Source organism: Coffea arabica, chromosome 10c (assembly GCF_036785885.1).
Source record: "Coffea arabica cultivar ET-39 chromosome 10c, Coffea Arabica ET-39 HiFi, whole genome shotgun sequence".
Taxonomy (NCBI): domain Eukaryota; kingdom Viridiplantae; phylum Streptophyta; class Magnoliopsida; order Gentianales; family Rubiaceae; genus Coffea; species Coffea arabica.
The window spans coordinates 48873466-48891153 of record NC_092329.1 but is presented as its reverse complement, the minus strand read 5'-3'; positions in this window follow the sequence as shown (position 1 = coordinate 48891153).

Here is a 17688-nt window from a genome sequence, read left to right as displayed (position 1 = left end):
TGTGTTTATGATTCAAGCGAAATATTATTTGAAATATTGGAACTATCCAAACAAACGAATTAATATTATGTACCCAAGATTCCATTGAACCCGAATGAGATGGACAGCATGAATATGACGAATCGTGATGACTTGCGAAGATGCAAAGTCATGCCTTCCAACCCTTTCCCACTACACGAGTAACACGACCTAGTAATTAACTATTAAGGCTCGATCCGGGCCATGCATTTCATGGGGAATTAAAGGAATAATAATGTACTCTCTCCATCTTATTTTATTAGTTTTGATTTCTATTTTGGATTGTTCCGATTTTTTTTGTCATGATCTTAAAAGAGAAATGGAAAAAAGGGTAACTTGCTAACTTTGCCTTTCATTCAATTTTCAAAAAGAGCATTAAACTTATATTTCAATATTAAATGATCTAACAAACTAATGTAAAATTTAAAAATTCCAAAACAACAAACAAAATTTGAGTTTAGGATAAGGGGTAACCATGGAAAGAATTATTTGATGGTTAGTAAAAAAAAAATTAACTGCATGCAAACTGGATCATAAAAAGTAAAATAGAACGAAGGGAGTATACAATGGGTACAACTTACGAGATAGTGCGAAAAATCAAAATCTCTAGGGTTTTTTCCATTAAACAAGATCTTGTCACAAATCATAATTAAAAATAATAATTTTGACTTAATTAGTGGAAAATATTAAAAAAATCATTAACAAAATGTCAATTATAGAGCGTCAACCAAATTACAAACAATTACGTGGGTAGGGGTGCAAACGAGCCGAGCCGAGTCGAGCTTTGGCCTTATCGAGTCGAGCCTTAACTTAATTTCATCGAACTCGAACTCGAGCTCGAGCTCGACGAGCTGGTAATTTTCAAGCTCGAGCTCGAAAAAAATAAAAAATAATTATTTTATTTTTAAAAAAATAAATAAAATAATATTTTTTCTTAATAAATAATAAAATATTAAGGATATTTATGTAATTTTACTATTAAAAATAAAAATAAAAAAAATAAATATATATATACTCGAGCTCGCGAGCCGGCTCGCGAGCTAACGAGCTTAATGTTTTGAACTCGAGCTCGAGCTCGACTCTGGCTCGAGCAGCTCGAGCTCGACTCGAGCTCGATATTGATCGAGCTCGACTCGAGCTCGAATCGAGCCGCTCGCGAGCGGCTCGCGAGCGGCTCGATTCGTTTGCACCCCTATACGTGGGTCACATATGCCTGACACGAGTCCTTCTGTATTCTACCATTCCTTCACTTCATCTCAAAGAATTGCCTGTCTCGTGATAAAACAATCAGGAGTTAAAATTTACTTCAGCTATTAGTTGACTATCCAGTTTGAGTTGTGTGTTTTTTTTTTTTTGAAACTCCTCCACGTTTCAACTACTCATTGAACTTTCATTTTCAACTAGAGTAATTTCACGAGAACTCATTTTCAACTGGAATTTGTTATGCTCTGCCATCAACCGCCATGCCATTGCTTGTTGTAAGTAGGGGTGTTTCGCGAATCGAGCCCAATTGTGAGATGGTGTGATAAATTTTAAACCACAAGGTCTATATAGATCCAGGCCCAATTGTCATTTAATTGGACCATTGGATCAAGTAGTTGAGAACGTTCTCGACAATAATGGTAACTAGGCCTCGCATAGTTATATATGTCTAAATTGTCTCCTCATATGCATTGATTTTATGAAATTTATTTCCTGTGGCTTTTCGGTAGAAATTTTTGGGTTCTACATCTAGTATCAGAGTCCTATGAACATTGAAGAATTGTCCCGCCTACGAGGTTAGTCCTGAGGATTTTTTGCTGTCAGAGTTAAAGTATAAGAATTGCTGCGAAGAAGTTAGTTGATTGAGTTAATTAGGTCAAAAGATTGGTCTTGAAGTGTGTAGTTGGTGAAGAATTTGACCATAAATTTGGTCCAAAAATTGTCAGATTATTGCGCGTGTTTTGACAATGATCGGAGAAGAATCCTATTAGTTAAGTTTTGACAAAAATTGTCCAAAAAATTTATTTTTTCAAATGTGAGCAATGAAACAACTCATTTTGTAATTGTTAGGGACGAAAAATTCATTTTGTAAAATGTGAGGGACTATGAATCAGATTATGTAAAAATTTGATTTGATAATTTTGTCCTTAAAAAATGATCACATGCAAGTCACGTGGTGGATTCCGGCCAAAAACTAGTCGGAAACCTAGGTAGAGACCAATTTTGGTCAATGTGAATTTGTAGCGGACGTAAAATTATACTTTTAAAAGTGATGGACGAAAAAGTCATCTTGTAAAATGTGAGAGGCGCTTTGAACTATTTTTCCAAAAAAAAACACACTTCAAAATTTTTTTTTAAAAACTTTTATAGTAAAGTATAGTAAAGTTTTAGACAAACATCCAAAAAACTCACCTTCCAAACGGTAAGTGAGGCCTTTGTCCCCCCATGGTAAGTGACTCTTTTTCTCTTTTGTTCCCTCTCTCAGCATTTATTTATTTTTTTCTATCTGATGTGAATGGTGAAAGGTGAAAAGTGAAAAGTGAAAAGAGTTATAAAATGATGAATATTACCAGAAGTTAAGTTTTATGTAACTCCCAATTTTTCCTCCTATTTAATCTCCACGACTTGTTGCATAGCTACGCCAATTTCCCACTGCTCAAGTTAACTTCCCATTTCCTACTTTTACTCCTATAATGTCTACATGACAATCTGCACATTTGGTGTTTGTCAAATGGAAAAGGGAAACAAAAAGTAGAAATGCGTCAGTTAGTTGCTTAAGTTATACGTGAGGTAGTTATCTACTCCCACAATCTCTTAGTAGTTGAGATAATGTAGGACATTTAACATAAAATACCTAAAGAGATAAAGGAAGCAATCACACTACCACTAAAATAATTAATAACTAGTGTGAGTACTCGTGCTACGCACGGTAGTGACAATATTGAAAAAAATAAAAATAAAAGAGTGAATTAAAAAAGGTTAAAAAATTGTACCAACACAATTAAAATATAATATCTGTCTAACAATAGTTTGAAATATAATATAATATGTATATTATTCAAAAATTACCTTTTTTCAGAAGATAGATCCTGAAAAAATAATAGAAATTTATATTAGAAAATGAATGATATATGAATAAAAATGAATGTAATTAAATGTTGTTAAAATGAAATACTTACAAATATTATGTATTCGATTTGATAATCTTGCATGAAGGTGCGAAGACTCTTCACACCAATCAACTTTTAGTACGAAAGTTAAAATTGGTGATTTAATTAATTCTGTTGAATTTATGGAATGCGTACTACAAATGAAAATGCACGATCTTTGTATGAATTGATTCGTTGGTTGAACAACTAATCACCATTGTCCTGAGAATTAAGTACGTGCGAAATTCAAAATTAGTGTAATTTTTTTACATAGTTTATAAATAGCATTATAAAAAATAAACATATATCAAGAAATTCTACCTTCCTTTGTAATTCTCTGAAATAAGAAGCATCACAACCAAATACGAATCGTGCATGTCTGTCCTGTAGATTAAGATGCATGTTAACACTGAAATCTTTGATTTGTATGTTAATATTATACCTGTTTGACAAATAAAATGTTATATATAATACAGAAAAATTTGTTGAAATTAAAGGTACATGAAATTAATTACCTAACAATAGTGTCGACCACGTCATTACAATGCATATATACTGTTTTTGAAAAATGACCTTCACATAGTTGTCCACAGTTTTTGCATAGCTCATAGAACATGTTTTCTATATTAATGCTCTGAATGTAAGTAAATATTTGAAAATATTTAACCTAGTAAGAATGAAAGAAAGTATAGGTTATAATTATAAATTTAAAAAAATTTGTGCAGTAATTAAATTAAATAGAGTAAGTTTACTGTATGCATGATTGTATATTCGGATATTCATATTTTCTTTGAATTTGCTTTCAACAATACTTGTGATGTTGTAAAATTGCTTGACCTCAATCACGTAACTAACTTTTGAGTATATGTATCATTTTCAAACCTACAATTTTTTGAAATACATGTTGATAAGAGTATGAAACAACATTAAAAGTTTGATGTAGTGTTACTGATGGAACTCACCAATTGTGCAGGTATCGAGCAAAATCTAAATTGTAATTGATATATAATTTGCTAGCTCCAATTATACAAAGTGATGGTCCTGCATAGTATGATTATATTCGCTAAAAAACTATTTAAATTATATAGATTATAAGTAAAAGTATTTGATTTACCTCTGAAATTTCGTACGCAAATATCACATGCTAGTAAAATATTAATTTTTATAGCAGACTGATATTATAGAATTTGTAATATATTCAATAACTTGATACTCAAATCACCGACGAGGCAAAATTTGCCTAAATAAGCTTTACAGTGTCCTAACTACTTGTAAAAAAAAATGCTAAATAGTTCTAATTGGCATTGCAAGTTATGGCAACGTGGCAGTGGCATCTAGGCCTAATTTTTTTTTTTTGTCAAAATCTGGTACTAATTGGTTTTGCTGTTTCTTGATCATGTTGTATGCTTCCGAATTAAAATTGTATTAAAAAAGCATGTGAATGAGCATTTGTCTTTAATGAAGGAGTAAAAAAGATTTAAAGTACAAATAACAAACTATAAACTGTTTATGAAGTAGATTATGGGAAAGTTTTAAATTTTAAATTTGACTGGTGATAGGGTTGATTATAACCTATTACTTTTTATATATTAAAATAGATACAAAAATCTATAACTCACTACTTGTTTCGTTCTTGAGATTTTTTTTTAGAGTTAAATATAGTAAACCCCTTAACTTTATATTTAGCTGCACTTTATCCCCTCAACTTTACATTTAATTGCACATTTGTGATTTTTTTGAAACGTGATTGTAATTTGCAAAACTCATTTGTAGGAGTGGTTATAAGATTAGTGTGGTGACAAATATTTTTTAATTATAAAAATGTAACATTGTATTAAAATAGCATACGAATGAGCATTTGTCTTTAATTAAGGAGTAAAAAGGATTTAAAGTATAAATAACAAACTATAAATGGTTTATGAAGTAGATAGTGGGAATGTTTTAAATTTTAAATTTAATTGGTGATAGGGTTGGTTATAATCCACTACTTTTTATGTATTAAAATAAATACAAAAATTAAAAAAAAAAAGAATGAGAAGTTTGAAAATCATTGAAAGGGTCTCTGCTAAAAACCCCTTCTGCAATACATATAGATATAGATATATATTAGTCGATTAAATATTTTTTTTTTCTTTCAAGCAAGGGAAAGACTGAAAATTTCGGGGTTTCACATGAGATCTTTATTTATCAGTCTAGAGGATGTCCGCGAACCAATACGAGATTAACTTGTTTAATACCTCCTCTCACGTGTGAGTCCGGTGACTAGATTCAGTGGATTGGATTGACAAGACAGAGTTCAATGACCAAGAATAGAGCCCTAACTAAGCACGTGAATCAGATCATTGTAAACGATTTCCAATTTGGCTAATAGTAGCAGCCAGGAATGATTCAAAGGCTGAATCCTCTTTTATAATTAACTTTTGTACTTTCAAGTGTTAACATATATATATATATATATATATATATATATATATATATATATATATATATACACACTGATATTGATGTTTGTTGAAAAAAAAAATCAGATCATTGTCATGGTAGAAAATTATGAAGCCAAACGTAATCCAAACCTGATATGTAGAAGATTTCGAGTCGTGTGAATTTGTGATGGTGCTAGGTAGCTTTGATACTATGATAGAGAATCTAGATTTCTATCTCAAAACCATAACGACTAGAATGGTCTACAATCTTATCAATAGAACTAGAAATCCTCGGAAAATTGACGTGCCACATTTTGTCTCTTAGTTTCATCCAATGATTAACCTCCTCGGTTAGGGAGGTTTTTTTGCATTACTTGGACATTTTGTGGCATCGACAGTATATGTGAAGCTCTATAACTTGTTTTTTTTTGTACTTTGAACACTATACCAATATTTGATTCTTATTTCTTTGATAGTTAAATAGTTGACAGAAATATTTTTTTAATACACATGTACTGTAAACCTAATATTTGTTTGTGAGAAATGTTGAATCCCATTGGCATCTGTGGAGACGAGGTGAGGGCGGGATTGAGGTTATAGTGACGGGATCAGAAATGGGATGGTTTTAGAAGATGGGATGGTGGACAAGCAACGCCCGCCGCCCCATTAGCATTCCTAGCACCAAATCTTTCCTGCATGAATTTGACAATTATACATTATTATTATTATTTTTTCACTTGGGGGTATTCAACCCTTTCGATCAGACTAATCTCTTAAAACTGTGTAGAGTTTTGTTTTAAGAATTTACAGCGAAGAACCACATGAAAGTCGATCACGAGACCTACTGGTAACTGCCAGATTATGGAACCAGTCGGACAAACAATCGTACATCATGGAATCGGGTAAGTGCAGTCGTCTTCTATACAGTTCCCTTCACTTGTGGTATATGTTATACTTTATGGTGTATAACCGCATTGTAGTACTAAAAATTTCTTTGCTTAAAATTTTTTTTTTCTTTGCTTATAAAATGTTGATAGCCCAGATTTACGTTGACTGAACTCGACTCGATCTAGATCATGATTGCTTGTGTATCGCATACTTACGGATAGTTTTCATGAGTCGGATCAGCTGCTGTGGCAAGCACACATAACGCCACACGCCAGCCCCATTGATGTGTACATAAGCTAAACAAGAAACTGACATTGTATAGCAACTAAACAAGAAATTGACAGAAAGTCCCAATCCTGTATTCCCGCCACGCGTTATGATTGGACTAAATATGTATGAAAGGTCAGACAGAAAATCCAATCCGTCACGTTTCAACCCTTAATGCTCCGAGTACTAGTAGGAGGACTGCTTCAAAAAGAAAAGAAAAGAAAAAAAAAGGGTATTAGGAGGACGAAATTGGGACTGATTATCCAAGATACCATGAACCTTGAACGTGATGGGACCGCATGACGGCATGAGCGTGATGGAACCGTGATGACTATGGAAGGTTCAAAGTCAAGCCTTCCTCCTACATGGCCTGGTATTGAGTCTAAGGCCCGCCCCTCGCTCGTGACTTCTACCATTCCTCAACTTAATTCACCTCAAAGAATTGCCCATCTCATGATGAAACAACAGATTTGGAGTAAAAATTTACTTCGATTACTTGTTGAAGATCCGCTTTTAAGTGGAGTTTTTCGCCTTACTCAACTCCACGGCGGACTAATATGTCAACTACTTGTTCATGAAGACATGAGGTTTTGCATCAGATATGGTTTAATTTCTCGACTCCACCTGCAAGCATCACTTTAACTACTTGTTGAAAACCCGTTTTCAAGTGGAATTTCTTACTTTCGACCTTCAAATACCATGCCAAATTACTTGTCAAAAAACGTGGGGAACTCCACCTCCAAATGCTTTCATATATCAGACTGGAAAAATGGCCGGAGGCGGACTGATTGTTAGGGGAGGGCTCTTAAAGTATTTCGAATCTTGTGACTGATAGTTGGAATAGGACGAAGGTGAGGAGGGGCGGAAGAATTAAAAAAAAAAAAATAATGCCATGATTAAAAAAAGAAGAAGAAAAATGCTAGTAGAATTTTGGAGGGAGAGGCAAATCATGTAGAAAAATAATTGATCGATCGTTGTCACCAATATCGATTCTTGAATATCTGCGCGTGAAGCACGGGATTTTCCATTCCCATGCAAAAGACCGAGGCCCATGAAGCTACTAAACTCAATTGGTAATAGCCTACTAGCTCTCTATTCTAAATTATCTATATGGTAAAGTCAGTTTATTCAATACTTAACCAGTGGCGGAGCTAGGAATTGCAATTAGGGAGGGCGAGTCTCTGTTATTTGGACCAAGTCCAAATAACTTTCAAACATTATTGTTTGGGTCCGTGAGAGGGGGCAAAGTGAAATTTTTTTCAATATTTTGGGGGGGGGAGAACAATATAATAAAAATTTTTTTACTTAGAAATTTTTTTATAACAATTGGAGGGGGGGTAAAGTGAAATTTTTTTATCAATATTTGGGGGGCAAAACAATATAATAACAATTTTTTTACTTAGAAATTTTTTATTTTAACAATTGGAGGGGGGACGTACGGTTGCCCCCCCTGGCCCCCCCCTTCCCTCCGCCCCTGTACTTAACTATACTACCTTCTTTCTGAAGATTGACTTAACCATCGAAGACTCCTCCTTTGCGGATAAAAGCGCCGCCCTCCTTCTTTGAATTTGCAGTTATGCATATCTACTTGAGATGCTTCTTCCACCAGGTCTACTTTTTTGTTTGAACCAATTAATCTCCCAAGATAGGGTTTTTTTGTGCATTATACTTTTGAGCATCAACACAATGTGTAAAGCTTTATAATTTGCTATATATATATCACATCCAGTTCGATGTTTGGTTGATGTTTTGGTTATAAATGATGTTATGTTCGAATATTTTGCAGAATTTTAACTCCTAAACAAACGCGTTGTAAATCCATTTGTTGTTGTTGCGTTTTAAAATGTTGCATCAACATCAATAGTGGGCACTCCGGACTCGAGGTCGAGGGTGCCAGTTGGGTTGGATAAGCGACAAGAAGAGGTAGAGAAAGGGCGGAGTTTTCTGAGTTGGGATGGGCCTCGCCTGCTCCAGTCGCATTCCTAGTACTATGAGTATCAGTGGGGGTGTTGGTATTCTGGCCACATTCCTAGTATTCAACAGCCTCCTAGCCTACGAGGCTGTTGGTAATCGTGGTGGGGACGGGAGGTCAAGAGTTCAATCCTTTGCCTCTCATCATATATTTGTCATTTAATTGTAGCTGCGACTTTCAAGTCTTGATAAGGGTGGGAGTATTTTGAGTTGAGATGGGCCTCGCCTGCTCTAGTCGTATTCCTAGTCCAAATCTTCCACGATTTTTTTTAATTTTTTTTTAATTTTTAGGTGCGTGAATCTTCCATTTATATTTTATAAAACATAAAATATTGAAACATGGAGATAGGGAAATTTCTGAGAAATTGTCTAATGTATTTGGTGGACCGAAGGAGGTAAATGGGAAATATTAGTTATTGACTAGGGAAAGTAAACTCCTCATTTTTAGTCAAGGGTTAGTTGCACTAAAATTCCCTTGAACTTGTTTTAATTCCCCTTCCTGATGCGTTTGGACAAAACCACCTCTACCATCTTTGTCATTTTTGTTTTCTTGTTTATCCATTCTTTTTTCCCTTTTTTTTTTTTTCCTTTTCTCCCTCTTTCTTTTTTTGTTCTTTTGTTATCTTTACCTTTTCTCTCAAGCCATTGACCACTTCTTTCCTCCCTTGATAAGGCATTGACATTTTGACTCTTTTAATGCTCTTTAACTCATTCTTTTGTTTTTTTATTTAGCTTGTTTATTTGTTGAATTCCACTTTTACTAGATTGTCAAGTATAGAGAAAAACAAAATATATGTACCTTACATCAGAAACCAAATTTAATCTGGTAATTACATAATTTAAATACATTTAAACTAATTTGAGTTCATGGTTTCTCAATTATTAATAGTAAGGGCCTGTCTAACGGGTGTCTATTGGGTAGTCAGTGAGATGTACTTCAAATGTTAAATTTTTGAAAATATAAGATTAATTAGGAAAAATGTATAGATGTAAGGAAGGATAATAATGATAGTGTATCTATATACATTGCGGATTGCATGGAGTTTAGGTGTATTAACGAATGTCCATTGAACACTCGTCAAAAAAAAAAAAAACCCTAATAGTAAAAGTAACATACTAATAGATCATGTAAGCAATAAATATTAATAAGCTATTACTTGTAAAACACAAAAAATAGGATTTCGGATTCAGTGTTTCTGGAATTACCATAAAAGAATTGTTGGATTCAGGGTTTCTATAATTATCGGTACAAATTGCATTATACAATGTTCAAACTATCACAACACGTGCATCCACGAAAACAATAATTAGAGTTCACGGTTTCTTAATTATTAATATTAAAATTAACAGACTAATAGATCATGCAAGAAATAAATGTTAAAAAGCTATGTTATAAAACTAATAAACTACTATAGTATGAATAGAGATATTAGAGAAAAAGCAGAGCAATGGAGAATGATATTCTTGTATTCCAACAAATACCAAAGTCATTCCAAAGGGTGTCAATGTACCTCTATATATAGGTACTATAAGATCAAAGTTACATAAATCCTATTAAACATCCACTACTACAATAATATGAAGAAACTTATGAAACGGTTTCTCCACTATATGAATAGATTTATGGATTGTAACTTCTATACATAATGTAGCCATAAAATCAAGAATTAATCCTCTTGGGAATACAAAGGGACATCCATACTTTTAATTGTTTCATAACACTCCCCCTTGGATATCCATTACACAAAGAATATGCCTCGTTAAAATCTTACCAGGGAAAAATCTATCGGGACAAAAACCCTAATGAAGGAAAAAGAGTACACTATTCTTGTGTATTAATTTCTCCCCCTGATGCAAACATTATTTGAGATCTTTTAATCGTTATATTCCAATATTCTTCGCCAATCGCACTAATATATGGTACTTCGGAACCAAATATCTCTTCATCTTCCTTTCGCGATCTAAAAGGATCCTTATTAGGATCTAATGATCTGACGATCATTGGAATATTTAATATATGTGTCTTATTCATATAAAACTGCTTTAATACTTTCCGAGTATAAGCAGTTTGGTGGACAAAAATTTCACTTTTCAAATGTTCAATTTGTAAATCAAAGTAGATTTTGTTTTTCTAAAATTCTTGATCTCAAAATCCTTCTTCAAACATTCAACATTATTTTGAATCTCTTCAGGAGTTCCAATCAAATTTAGATCATCAACATATACAACAATTATCACAAATTTTGATCCATTTTTCTTGATGAAAACACATAGACATATTGGATCATTGGTATAACCTTCTTTAGTTAGATATTCATTGAGGCGGTTATACCACATACGTCTAGATTGTTTTAGGTCATACAAAGGCCTTTGTAATTTAATAGAATAAATATCTTTAGGAGTTGATTTGCATGCTTCAGGCATGTTGAATCCTTCGGGGATTCTCATATAAATATCATTTTCAAGATTTACATATAAATATGCAGTAATGACGTCCATTAGACGCATATCTAATTTTTCATGTACTGCAAAATTCACAAGCTATCTAAATGTAATAGCATCCACTATAGGTGAATACGTTTCATCATAATCAAATTCAGACCTTTGTGAAAAGCCTTAAGTTATTAGCTTTACACCTTTAGGTGTTTGGACTACAGGTCCAATAACTTTTCTTTTAACCAATAAATCCAATTTAGATTGGATCGCATCTTCCACTTTGTCCAATCATTTATATACCAACATTCATCAACCAATTTAGATTCATGATTCTTATCAACTTCTATAATATCAAGTGCTACATTTCATTAGGCTCCAATTAAATTTTCTATGATTTCATTCTCTTCAGGAGTTGGCTCTTCAGGAGCAACCTCTTCAAGAGGTTGAATTTTGTCACGACATTTATTTAATCTCCGGAGCTATTTAAAATCAATTTATACCTTATTTAAATAGGTCGGTCTTAAATTTATTTGTAGCACTTGTACATGTCCTTCAGGGACATCAATTTTAATCAGAGTATTTCCTGCAGGAATAGTTGATTTAATGACTCTTCTGGAGTTGATAATATATTTGACAATTGGTTTGCAGTTTTCTGCAAATGAATAATTTCTTGAACTTCTAGTTCACATTATTTTGTATAAAGATCGAGGAAATTCAATTTTTCAGATGATTTCCTTTCGATTGATTTTTTTCCTCCCCCTAATGTCGGGAATCGTAGCTCATCAGAGTAATAAATCATTCAATAGATCACCCATCAATATTTTACAATATTTAATCGTAAAAGGTGATTCATATCCGACATAAATTTTAAATTTCTTTTAGAGTCATATATAATATAAAAGGGATATGTATAAATATTTGTCGGCTCTCAAATATTTTCACGTTTGCCAAATCATATATTTATTGGGATCAGTAAACTTCTGGTTTACTGCAGGTGATGATTATAAATCAAATAAGAATGAAGACAACTATATCGATAATCATTTCTCTCTCGAATGGTTATTATAATATAATTAACCTTTATCTCACTTGATTTCTAAACGTGATCTCTATTATTGCCTCATTTAATGTCTCAATTTGATATCCATTTCGACGGATATTCAAATTCAATAAATTTTTTTGAGACATGGTAAAAAGTAGTGTTTTATTTATGATCAACTTTTCTCCTACAGGGAGAAATATAGTAGTGGCTCTTCCGGAGTTTTCAATCACTTTAACACTACAACTGACTGTGTTTGTCCTCTCATTGGAATATAGTGTATATAGTATCACTTATTAATGAGACACATATCATTGTCACCATAATTCTTATGAGACAAATATCATCACCATAATCCTTTGATCCCAAATATTTAACATCCATCTCTTCTTCAGGAAGAAAAGTCAATTACTATCATAAATTAAATCAATCATCATACACATTCAGGGCGTTTAAAGAAATTTGCCATGTGAAAATGCTATTATAATTTTGATTTGTCAAATGTACTTCGGGACATTTATATTCAGGATCCTTACTTTTTTGTCCTTATATTATTATCCCATTTCAAGTGGTAACTTTTTCTCTTGTCATGGTAAAATATATATTTACCAAAATCATAGTCATGGCAACAACCATAACTAATAAATTGAAATTTAGTATTCATTTCTGGGAATGGACTAGAATTAGCATGCAATAAGTGCAAAATACTTTTCAAAATTTCTCTTAATATTGCTACTACATGAGCATATTCGAGAAATCAATTGTGGAGAATATCATTTTCAATATATCTTATGAGTAAAATTTTCTCGACACAATTTCAATTGAGAAGTAATTCTGAAAATTGCATAATTATGTTCTTGTAGCCACAGGTAAATTTATCATACCAGGCTTTTGAAATAATGACCATCTTCTAGTGACCAAATATTTTCGTTAAAGAATGACCATCTTCAGGTGGTCGAATCTTTTTCTTTAAGTATTTCAAAGGACAAGTAGATCCTCAAATATAATTGATTTTCTATAATAGCATCTCCAAAATTCATTGCATCAGAATATAAGTGTTTATAACAAATAATTCTAAAGATAAATAAGTAAAATTAAAAGATGGAATATTACCTCAAAGATGTCAAAGAGTATATGTTCTTGTTTAGTAGTTGCTCAGTAGTAGACACTTGTTTTTGCAATCATTCAAAGGTTAATTATAATAAATAGAAATAAATTTATGTGTCAAAAATTTACCTCAATAAGTAGACAGAAGTTGTCGAAAAAATACGGGCAGAATCTCTTGTTTCACTTTTACTCAAGGTAGAGGCTCCGTTTTCACATCTTGCTCAAAAATAGAGACTCGTGCTGATAACGTGTTATAAAACTAATAAACTACTATAGTATGAATAGAAATATTAGAGGAAAAGTAGAGCAATGGAGAATGATATTCTTGTATTCCAACAAATACCAAAGTCATTCCAAAGGGTGTCAATATACCTCTATATATAGGTACTATAAGATCAAAGATACATAAATCCTATTAAACATCCACTACTACAATAATATGAAGAAACTTATGAAACGATTTCTCCACTACATGAATAGATTTATGGATTGTAACTTCTATACATAATGTAGCCATAAAATCAAGAATTAATTCTCTTAAGAATACAAAGGGACATCCATACTTTTAATTGTTTCATAACAATTAATAGTAAAATACAAAAAATTAAGGTTTTGGATTCACTGTTTCTGCAATTGCCATAAAAGAATTGTTGGATTCAGATTTCTACAATTATCAGTACTAATTGCATTATATAGGATACAAACTATCACATCACATGCATCCACTAAAACAATAAATGTCCTTACTAGAATAATTGTATGGAAAGCATAACAAATTTTGCCATACATCCAGAGTTGTATCCGACAGTTAAATCTGTCCATTTGAATACAAATTATAACTGCCCCGCGGTTAGTTCAGTCAGTCATGTAGTTCTTCTTTAAGGTATTAATCAGTATTCGAATCTCGTAATTATCGTATTCAGAGTGGGTTGGGCGCCCTCTCTCGAACCACAGGAAAATTAGCCAGATCGAAAGCTTGGATACTCTCTGTATCATAAAAAAAAAATAATACAAATTATAGCTATATAAATCATCAATTGTATGGTAAAATGCTCTGCCAATTGTAGACAAATCCAGACACTACCCTATCCTCCCAATAGGGGCACTGTCAAGAGTCAAGACAGAGTCAATTCAGTATAAGTGAGCAAGCAAAAGATGACAACATGGTTTTGCCATAACGACTATGAAAGTCTACTTGTCAATGTTAAAAAAGGACAAAAGAATTTGCCTATGTTAACTGTTGGATGATGACGTAATATAGGCACCCCAACTCTCTGTATCATAAAAAAATAATACAAATTCTAGCTATATAAATCATCAATTGTATGGTAAAATGCTCTGCCAATTGTAGACAAATCCAGACACTACCCTATCCTCCCAATAGGGGCACTATCAAGAGTCAAGACAGACTCAATTCAGTATAAGTGAGCAAGCAAAAGATGACAACATGGTTTTGCCATAAAGACTATGAAAGTCTATTAGTCAACGTTAAAAAAGGACAAAAGAATTTGCCTATGTTAACTGTTGGATGATGACGTAAGCTAGGCACCCCAACTTTTCCGAATGCTGACGCAATCATATACGAAGCCTTATGACGAAGAATCTTTCCGACAACGCATAATATATGTCCTTAAGATAGAAGATTATATGCCTTCAGAGAGTGGATTATTTAAAATATTGTTTAGAATAATTATCGTATCACTTTTTACGATGTGATATATATGAGATAAAAATATGATTGTAAAATAAAAAAATATATTAAAAAATGTGTTTATAATGTAAGTAAATAATTAGAAAGTTTATTTGAATTGCAAATTTTTAATGTTTTAGTAAAAAAAAAAAAGAAATATGTGTAGAGAATTTTTGTGTGAAAACTTGCAATCTAGTGTTTCCTTACACACGCTGACACTCCTGCAATCCTTTGGACGGTTGACTACTTCAATTATTTACATATTGGAATTAAGTATTAAACTTTTCTTGAGTGATAATATATACACTATTAATATTGGATGAATGATAACTATATCATGAATTCAATAGTGATAATATATACACAGTTAGTATATATAAGATATATTCTTAAAATAGTACATCCATTCCATTATGGCACATCTATCCCCCAACTCTCACACATTTAATTGAATCTTTTCGTTCTTCCTTTGGGCTGTTTGATTGACAAACAAATATAGTAAATAGCAAAGACCACTAAAACCAAAAGGTGATTCTTGTAGAAATAGGTGAGAGCTCATTCATCAAGCATACTAAAATCATGGTACTTGTTTTTTTACTAGTGTTACATCAAAGAAACAATCAAAATTTTATTATGAACAGCAAAGGCCAAAAAGTTCAACAGAGTGTTATTTTAGTATCAATTTCTATTAAAATATGTTATTATAAACAAAAGCAATGGGGGGGGGGATGTTAATAGAGTATGTTATCTGCTTTCAAAATGAGATTAATTTCCAATTATAGGCTACATGTGAATAATACCAAAAAATATATATATATATATATGACCATGGCACCACAAGATGAATCTTATTAGTTTTACTATTACGAAAAGTTCAAGCATAAATATGTTCATATATGGCCGGTGTTTCGTACACTAATAATAAAAAGAATTTAGTAAAAACAATACACAATAGTAATCCTTAATCTATATAAACAAAGATATTGTTATCGTTAGGTATATGCAAAATTGATATTCAAAACTATAATTTTTTTTAAAGCACAACATAAAAATTAGATAAAGCACAATTATTATGGTATTATGCTCAAACTAAAACAACTTTTTAGAGACAAATTCTTTTTTTTCCTTTTAAAAATGCTTAACGTTAGGCCCCATCATACAAAATGAAGATGAAGTATAAATTGATCAAAGTTACAAAAAATAGAAAAGTTTTAGACAATTGCATCTGAAAAAAACAAAGAGGAATACTTATAATTTCTGATATCCTTAACAGCCATAATAAGAATAATATTGTGGTGTGAAAAAATTATATAGAAGTCTTGCATATGTGTATGTGAAGACAAATATGAGAATACAAAACTGATGCATCGTATAACAAAAATGTTATCAAGGAGAGAGCTTCTATATATAAATATAACTTTTGCACATATGTCATGGATCCAACATTGATAGTGTACAATGATGCATCATATTTAATCCACACACACACACATATATGTATATATATGTATGTATGTATGCGTATGTGTATGTGTGCCATGCATCAAATAGTGAAAATATATATATTGTCAGTGTATAGAAAATAAGTCATGCTCAAATTCAAACCAAGCCTCATCTACAATAGGATGTTTAATTGAATGAAATTTTTAAAATGTGTGGACAAAAAATTTTGTAGTTAAAGGGAAGCAGTTTAGGTTCAATTTGTATTTAAGCAACTATTTTTTTATTAGAAACATCATAACCTTATTTCATTTTCATAGGATTTGCAATAAATGGAAGAAAATACACCACAACATATAGCAAACACAAACATATCTAAATAATTAAAAAAGATTACAATAGATTTGGAAAAAATTTAAAAAGATTACAGTTGCAAACTCCGAAATACATTCCAATATATAAAGATTAGTTATAGCTCAATGGACATCTGCACGTATCATCAATCATTAGATTTACTAATCAAATTTTTCAAACCCAAATATCAGGTTGAGCAATGAAATTTAAAATTAAAAAAATTCCAGATTTGACTGATCTAAATGAAAAACTCCAGTATAACAAAGAAATGAACAAAATGACTAAAATGACTCAAACAAAAATACCTTTGAAGAGAAGAAAACTTTCTTTAGCATGTCTTATGAGAGACTTCAAACAATCCCTTAAAAAGACTAACGCTTGACATGGTTTAATCATCACATTAGCACGGGACATGGTTTAATCATCATCCAAGTTTTATAATTTGCATACAAACTCCTTACGTAGTCTAACATTGGACATGGTTTAATCATCAAATTAGTATGAGGACACGGTTTAAGCATCATCCAAGTTTTGTAATTTGCATATATACTCCTCACATAGTCTAACATTTTTTTTTCTTGATAGAAAACACAAAATTAATGTTATTAATGAGCTAGTTGGAAATCGCGTGGAACAATTTGTTTGACAAGGAGAGGGGGAATTTCATAGAGATTCAATTAGGTTGATAGGTTTAGTGAAAATATGGCAACTTTATTTGCTTCCCCAGAATCCATTGAGCATCAACGTGAATTTGTTCTAACAAAACCAATCGCACATATTCAGTGATAGGACCTAAATTAGTGAGAATGTCATCATCATGCTGCTGCAAAAGTTGATAACTGTTTGGGCATCACCGCCAAGAATAAAGCTTGGGATCAGAAGGTTTCGAGATAGCTCTCGCAGCATACGCTTCAGCCAATTCCG